We start from the raw sequence: 9,101 nt of genomic DNA on the forward strand, positions 1-9,101 counted from the left end.
GGGATCGGAATACGACGCTATCCTTGGGCAACCGACGTTATCACACTTTGCCACCAGCACCTGCCTTTATCAAGGCATCATTATGCTACTTACCCCGCTGGGAAAAGCCACACTCAAGTCCAAAGTAACAGCGGAGGACTACTGACTTCAACATGTACATATATAATTAATTGTTTTGAAAATTAAAACTACAGATCATACACGGTCTCACAATGGCGAAATCGGTACTTACATACTTAACCGGATGGGATGCAATAACGTGCAACTAGTCTGCACGCTTACCGCATTAAAATGAGCACAATCTTACATAATCCGAAACATAAGACGCATATTAGAGTGCGCTTGCACACATACTCGCGCATTCGTTGATTTGTAACAATATTTAACTGGTATCCACAGATCCGAAGTATTCAAGTCGCGGCAAAGGCGAAGAAAGATGGGGCCAGTTCTTCAGGAGCTGGAAATGACGAGGGAGACGAAATTGCCGGCATGGACTATGAGTTCGAGGAGTACAAGGATGAGAAGTTGAGGGAGAGAGCATGTAGTTTCAGCTATGATCATGGTGGATATGGTTACTATTGATGTTAGAAAAGTTTGGATGTTTGTCGTAATGCGCATTGTGTCCAACGCAAATTTAAAGTTTGTACTTATAACAATGATCCTAAGCGTTTTATACGCAGTCTAATTTATTTTATGTTTGCATGTCTCCAAGTTATTGTCTGCTAAAATCTTTATGCCATTTACATGCAAAGTAGTTCTATAACTTAAAAACGGTGAGCACAATCTTGTAGGCAGCGCACTCCTGCATTTGAAGGGTTGCTTTCTCCGGCACCTGTGCGACAGAAGCTTGTTTGGCGACAAGCTAGTATATTATAACCGGACGGTTAAGCATCATTGGGTTGACCTAACCTACCCGCGCAGAACTTGAGATCTGCAAGTCATGACTATAAACGACGGCGTTGGTTACGCCTGACCTCAGTCCTAAGTGTTGGCGCACTTAGAAGACTCCCGATGCGCATATACGAATGTTTAACTTAAGCATATATTGTGTGCACAACAATATATGTGATAAGTTAGATGTTGACATGCCTTGAGTATAATTGCGATTAAAATCAACAAGAAACTTAGCCACACAGAATAACAAGTTAACAAATGATCTTGTGCGCTTGATTATACAGTAATCATAAATCGAGCAAATCACCAAAGATATTGAAACAGCATACATGCGCGTTCATAAACTTAAGTGCGCTATAAAACGTAAACACCATCCACAATAAAAAAATGCAATAAAGATAGATATTTCATTTCCCAAAAATTCATTACATACATGCAGAAAATAATAAATTACAACTTTTCGGTTAACAAATGATGGGCGTCGGCAGTAGGATCGTTGGACAAAGCTATCAGCGAAGGCACCATAATATTCGCCAACGACGGCGTGATTTCTTCGCTCTTTTGCACCGCAAGAGGATCCACTTCCTTAGCGATAATGGCGTCCAAAGCTTCGAAAGATTGAACGTGAGGCTGAATCTTCTTCCAGAAAATAAGCCTCTCCTCTGCCTTATAGGCAAGAACTGCGTCAACAAACAGATCGCTCACATATTTGGAATCGCAAGCGCGAGAAACAAGTGAAGGAAGACCCTTCTTCAAGGTCTCGAATTGACGCACCGCCGCGTCACGATCGCCTTCACAAGTAGGCAATCGACCAACCAAATCTTCGTGCTCTTTAGCCAGAGTGCTCTTTTCAGACTCAAGGGAGTTAACCTTTTCGGTTAACCCCTCAAATTGAGAATTCAAAGACACCTTCTCAGCAGCTAAGGCAGACGAGGTGGTGGTTGCCTCTTGGCGCACTTTCTCTGCCTCCTTGAGCTGCGAATTCAGATACACGATGCGGACATGGGTCTGATCAGCAGTCAAGGCGCCCGGCGTAGAGGAGCCAGCGCCATCCAAACGAGCCCTTGCACCCTGCAGGTAAAATTTAGAACGCATCAAGTTCAACATAGTTAGTTGAACATCGAAGCGCCACACTGCTTCGGGGCAATAGATGCGTGAAGTATTTGGGGAGTTTAATACTCTCCAAGTAGTCGAATTGGGAGGTCGCCTCCTTCTCTGGTATTGACAGAAGGTCATTTATACCATAAAACTGCAAGCGAGCCTTTGCAAGCAAAAAGATTACCGATTAGTCGCAATTGTTCATAACTTAAGCAAAATGAAACTACCTTTTGCCTTCTTAACGCGTTTATGCTTATGCCCGCTCTCAATTGGGGCCTCAGTCACCTTGGACCCCCCCCGAAATCCACTAGTTGAAAGTCATCACCTGCATGACTCTCACGTTGCTCGGTGCCACCAGAACCACCGGCGCCACCAGAACCGTCACCTTGGACCACAGGGTCAGCGCTTGAGCGTTGCTCTCCCTCATTCTCTGTTTTGGGTGTCTCGGTATAGACGCCCTTGATATTGCGGGATCCAAGGAGCCTGTCAAGATGCATGACTGCAACAAAAACAAACAAGAGATTAGACACAAAGCATTAGATAATTGGCAGGGCATGCGAATAAGGAGGCATGTTGGCAACTCGCAGGATGTTGCTACTATAAGGGTGAATTGGAAGCTCGCGGTTAATAAAGTGTCCAAGCCTCTCTTGCTCGACCGGAGAAAGTGTGGGCTTAACATTGAGTCGCGCATCGGTATCTTCTGTGTGCCATGCGCGAATGTTTCGAAAGGCAAGAGGGATGAAGGAATCGTCAATATAAAAGAATGAATTTTTCCATTTCTTACGGACGCCAGCTTTCAGATGTGCCATAAAGTTAACCCTATCATTGAAAGCGTACCAACTTTGTTGGCTTTTACGGTAAGAAAACACGTTTTTAAATAACGTTAGCGTGGGAGAAAAAATGTAGAAATTACAGATCATCTCAAAAAGTGTGACGCGGCAAGCGCTATATGGATGTAATTGACCAATGCCAATATTAAAATGGTTAAGGACCTCCATGAAAAAAGGAGTAGAAGGATAGCGCACATTCCCTTCCACCATGACTTGTCGATACACAGCGACCTTATCGTCAATAACGGTATCTGCGCGCTGATTCGGTAGGGACGCTATGGGATTCCAATCGGCCAAAGGTGGTACCAGTCCACCAAAAGCGCGATTTTACGCGCAGTCATAATGGACCTAATGGCTCCGCAATTCGGAGGCTTTCTAGTATAAGAAGAAGATGTCATATATTAACAAATAATTCAAAAGATCGTAAGTAAAGAAACTAAACGCGCTAACCTGAAAAATCATAAAGACGAGGTCGAAGTAGTAAGCCGAGAAGATTTGCGCAAGATTGAAGAACACAGACAGAGTAAAAAATGAGAGAGGTAGTTATGAGGTATTTATAGGGAAGTAAAAACACGGAAGAGGTCTCAAGAGAAGTTGAAAAGGGCGGTTAAAATATGAACGGAGGAGATGGAGCCACGTGTCAAAAGCCTGAAAGGAAGAAATACGAGGTAACCAAAGGCGGCAGAAATGACAGGATGATCACTGTAGTAGACTAACAAACGCCGCCAAAATTACCTTGCATTTATTACAGCAGGACAACATGAATCAAATGAAAATAAAGGAAAGCGAAGACGCTTGGCGAATAATAGGAAGACGGCGGTCATAAGTTGAGTTCAACGCCTTGCGCAGTACCTGTGCATACCATTGAATTGGGGGGGGGGGACTTAATGATACGCATACCCGATCAGCTCGTGTAACGCATCAAAAAGCATCTCCGCAAGAGCTGTAAGAAACGCGCGTGTAGGCAGAAAGCGCTAACGTAACCTGTATAGCGCTAATCCCATTCGTGCGCATTGGTGACGTGTACATGTCAGGCGATGCTGTAGCTGGCAGAAGACACCTGGCAGACAAGAGGTCAAGTCCGACAAAAACACTTTTTACTTTTGTCGGGTCAGCTCACTCAAAGATGTACTATTGGCAGGCCACGATCCTTTTAACCTTATTATGTGGCGATAAAAGACAAGAAGGATTGCCCTATAAATAACGGACTTCATCCACAGCACTGGTGGACTTTTACTTTACACACACACACTATCAACAATAGCGCATAGCGCTGCTCTACCCGCGCTACCGGACTCATAACATATCATGAGATATTCTCGATATACAAGTAACGTTCTATGAACATAAACCATATTCCCTGCGTGAGCCATCACTAACCGGACAACCCGTCGATGGTGGGTCTATGTTTAATCACCCCTACATAGATCATTATCTCGTGAGGGGTTATTCACGGTACTCCGGACCGGAGAGTTAAATCCAATTGACCCTTAAATCCCCCTTCTTTGATGTCAAGCATGGACCAAACCCGACCAGATTATTTTATGCTTGATGAATAACGTATTATAATTTTTAAGCATATGCCACGTGGCTCTACCACCTACTGCCTCCCCCTATTCTGAAATTTTATCTCACATCCTGCCATCTGTCCCAATTTCATTCGTCCAATTTTGAAACAAAAAAAAAACCCCTCTCTCTCTCTCTCACTCTCAAACCCTATCTTTCCCTATTCAATTCACTCAATCTCAATTGTTACCTTGGTTCCCATCACATGGAATTCTTATATCATCGATCATTTTTTATCGATGCAATTCTAAATCATCAACATCACATAATTGTTTACCGAATCATCAACATCACCGAATTGTCTACCGACGACATGTAACCACCGCCGCCGTTAAACAATCGCCGTCGACAAAAAACCGTCGCCGCCGTAAGTGAGCATGAAAACATATCGTAAATCATATGTTTTTATAAATACTGAAAGAGAAAATTGGAACAAATGCTTGAACGAGATCATCAATTCTGCGAAATATAGCTTAAATCATGAATACTCGACTTAGAAGTATACGATTTCGCAGTTTTTAGGGTACGTAATTTTGTCATCTTTCTTATTCAAATTAGGTTTTTTTTATGTGTTTTTAACTATTATATAAATTAGGGTTTTATCTGTTTTATTCTTATTACCGATTCTGTTTGTATATCTTGCTAATCGGTATAAATAAATCTAAATTAGTTTGTCCAATTTAAAATCGTTTTTTCCTAGGTTTTGCATAAATGACAATCAATTTGTATATATCCTAACATAATTTTTGCATACTGTATGTGGCTAATGGTTAGGGTGGAGATGGCTTCTATATAGATGTGTGGTTGTAGGTTTCAAATAATCAGTTTAGTAGTAGCTATTGTAAAACTATAAATGATCATAGAGTTATATAAGATTTAATTTACAACTAAATTTTTTAATAATCATAATGGCCGAACACCGCTTTCAGATGTGTTTGTGAGCATTCACTATTTCGATGTGATTTCTCTACATCAATGTATGGTGTATTAAGAGTTGGAATTAGGAACTTTGAAGAACTAGGCTATATGAACTCTTTTTTGCAACCCATGAATGTAGGGTGCATCGGGAGTATATGATAATTCTATATGCGTCCTCTACAAGTCATACTTAGTAGCAAATATTTTTAAACATTTGTGTTAGTTTTGAAGGGGATCAGAGTTGGATGATGTTTTTTTTTTTCTATGAGTGTATTTGTATGTGGTTGAATAGGATGAGTTTGATTTCGTATCATATATGCAGGTCATGTGGTTAGTTTGATAAATAGAAAAGTTTGTTGACTATTTTTTTTAACATATATAGTTGGTCATAGCTCACATATTATGGTACTAATTACCTTGTTTTAGTTTGTTGTTTATTTGGACTTAACTTGCAAATGAGATTCATGAAAATTGAGAAAATGTGAGTTTGATACCATAACAATGGGAAGTTGATTATTGGTATGATGGAACCATGAAAGAAGAGAATGGCATTAAGGTGCGCATTGACTTCTATGTCATTCAAAATTTTCATATTTTGGATTTTATAGAAACTTTTATGACTTGTATGGAATTTCTTTATTCTGTCTTATGTGATACTTACCAAGACATCAAGTTTTTTAAGGTTGAGATTTGTATTAGAAGATACATAAGAGTTTTTGATTTTGTATATGTTCATATACCCAGATTGTTGCATTAATGTTTGTATACTAATACAATTGAATTTTAGTTGTTTTTTTCGTTGAGGCTTATAATTGTATAATTAAAATTTTAATCTTTTTCAGGGATGTGGAATATATGAAGAAAAGATGGAGAAGGAAGACAGTTTGATGTAGCTGATACCTGCTTCACAAACTCATATTGGTGGACCTTTGAACAGGTAGTACACAAACTTGTATTGGCATTTAGATCATATTTTCTAACTATAAATGCCATCATCGATTCAAAATAATGTTCCTTAATACTAATCTGTTAATACAAGACAAGAATAATAATAGATGGAAGAGACAAAAGGATTTCAAAGAAGCATAAGCAAATTCTATATGCTGAAGAAAAACTCAAGTCAAACCTAGGGTTTGACCTGTAGCTGAACTCGACAAACTGCTCGGAAGGCTACTTACACTCGCTTCCGTAAGTTTAAACAATATTTTTGTTTTCTTCAAAGCTAATTTGAATTTTGTATCTAATTTTATCCAGAGTGTTGAATTGGCAGTTATGTAAGTTGACATGCTATCAATCATGTTTGGGACTGGATCCGGGACCCTAGGGGTCTAACCGAACAGGAACTCACCGATCTTTTAAGCATGCTTGCAGGTTATCATTTTGACAGAAGTAATGTTGATAAATGGAGATGGAGATGGACATCAGCTTCGGATGGAATATTCACGGTTAAAAGGCTCACTTCGATTATTGAAGATCATTGCTATTCTCATATCACAACTTGCCAAGAAATGTTGCGGAATAATCTTGTGCCAAAAAAAGTAGAAGTCTTTGTGTGGCGATCCAAAAGGAAAATACTACCCGTCAAAGTTGAATTAGACAAAAGGTGCATTGATTTACATAGCATTCGATGCTCATTATGCGATGACGATTTGAAAACCGTTGACCATAGCTTAATCTTTTGCAAAATTGCTTGGGATATTTGGGCTCGGGTATTTAATTGGTGGGGTCTCGGTAGCTTCACAAACATGAGCATTGACGAGATTCTCCAAGGTAATGCCCCTGTTCATGTTTCAAGTCTTGGAAAGAAAATTTGGCAAGCGGTTGAGTGGGTAACGGCATACTATATTTGGAGAAATCGGAACAATGTGATCTTTCGTGGTAAATCGTGGTGTACTCCGGTGGTGATTAGCGAAATCCAAAATAAAGCTTTTGATTGGATTGCTCACAGAATTAAAGGAAAGAAAATAGAATGGGCCACTTGGTTGAGTAACCCTCATGCGTATCTTAATTTGTGATAGCTTTGTATAGTTTTGTGTTAGCTTTGTATGTTTGCGATCTTTGCAAACTCTAGCTGTTAGCTGTAGGATTAATGTGCAAGCTACAACATACAACTATATGGCTAAATTCATTTGAGCCTTCGGGGTCACACACATATACACCTAGACGTCATATGAAATATATATATGATGTATATATATTACTCAAGTAACGAAACAAGTTAAATTTTTAATTATGAATTGATTAATTATTTGATATTAAATAAGTAATTTAATTAATCCTACTCCGTATCTTTTTATAATCAATATGTTTGTCATTTTTGACTATTACAGAGGTTGAGTCACAAAAAGGAAATAAACATATTGAGTGTGTATGCTCGCAATCTTGTTTTCTTATAACAAAGTCAAAAGTTGGTTACCAACTACAATTCTATTCCATATTATAATATATGATAGATCTTTTTGAGATATGATATGAATAATATCCAATCAACGAGTCAGTGAGAAAAGTGTTATATATACTAGCTAAATTTTCTCTTGAGAGAAGATATACACAAAAAGGCAGAAAAAGAAAACCACACTATATTTCTTTTGTTGTTGTACAAAATCAAAAACAACCCAAGTTTCTTTTGGGTACTTTTTGAGTGAAAGAAAAATCATACGGAGTATTATTTATCTATTGCTTATTAATATAATTTGATTATATTAATTTGTTACTTGGGGTTTGGACTAGCATCCATTGACGATCGTTTGAAGTGTAGTGTGGACTATCCAAATAGACGGTCATATTTTTGATCGTAGGTTTCTCTCCTTCAGTTTCTTCAAGAAAGGTATATCGTTAACTCCTCCTTTGTTTTTATATTCATGACAATTATTGTGGTGTAACTGGATCTTATTAGGATAAATTAATCGTGTGCATGTTTCATTAAATATATGAATATTTAATCTTGTAAATATTTTTATGAAATAATAAAAGATTATTATTTTTACTATCCGCTGTGTTAATCTGAATTGTTAAAAGTACACACGGTTTTCCATCAGTGGTATCCGAGCCACTTTTACACCATCTTAATTGTCGCGTAATTTTCTTTAGATTTAGCTTTGTGGTGAATTGGTAAGAGTCAAAACCTTTATGGTTTTGAAAGTCAACTTTGTTGATTACCTCATGACGCACGAATAAGATCTGGAAAAAATCACTTTTGTAAATTTTGAATTTATTTTTTATGGCTTGAATAATTGTTGTTTATTTCATTCCATGGTTGTACACATGCATTGTAACCATGAACAAGCCATATGTAGGTTTTAATAATGTATTTATTAAAATTGTGATTGCACACATAGCCCATAATGCCCCGACCTATGTATGATTGTTGTGATTGTTGATTACGGCAATATTAAGTCATATTGATTATTTATTTTTATAAGAAAGGCCATTTTGAAGCCAAAGTTGTATTATATTTATTTTTCATTTTCATAGTATTGTATTTAAGTTTATTCTAAATTGTAAAAGTATTAGATTAGTTGTATTTTTCAATTTTAAATAAATGTAATAAGATGAAGATTAAAGATAAAGATGCAACGTGAGTTTGACTTAAAAGATGGCGAACATGTCAATTTGACAACGATGACGTTTGTCAAGTTTTCACTTGATTCTTGAATTAAGTGGGAGCTACGATATTACCCTTAGTTTGACCTCTTGATCCCATGTCGGCTCATGGGATCAAACATAGGATTTTTGGGCTAGGCTATGTGTGTGTGATGCATGGTATGGTTGTGTTTTATTTTTACGCATTTATAT

The 9,101-nt window shown here is 38.0% G+C and overlaps 1 long non-coding RNA gene across 1 annotated transcript; it reads left to right on the top strand.

Annotated features, from left to right (window-relative positions):
- The first annotated feature begins 4,497 nt into the window (after positions 1–4,497).
- On the top strand, positions 4,498–7,515 carry LOC139879230 (uncharacterized). The gene is made up of 3 exons (XR_011770089.1): positions 4,498–4,911; positions 6,149–6,494; positions 6,678–7,515. It is a non-coding gene; the product is annotated as an uncharacterized lncRNA (long non-coding RNA).
- The last annotated feature ends 1,586 nt before the right edge of the window (positions 7,516–9,101 follow it).

Source organism: Rutidosis leptorrhynchoides, chromosome 1 (genome assembly GCF_046630445.1).
Source record: "Rutidosis leptorrhynchoides isolate AG116_Rl617_1_P2 chromosome 1, CSIRO_AGI_Rlap_v1, whole genome shotgun sequence".
NCBI classification, from domain to species: domain Eukaryota; kingdom Viridiplantae; phylum Streptophyta; class Magnoliopsida; order Asterales; family Asteraceae; genus Rutidosis; species Rutidosis leptorrhynchoides.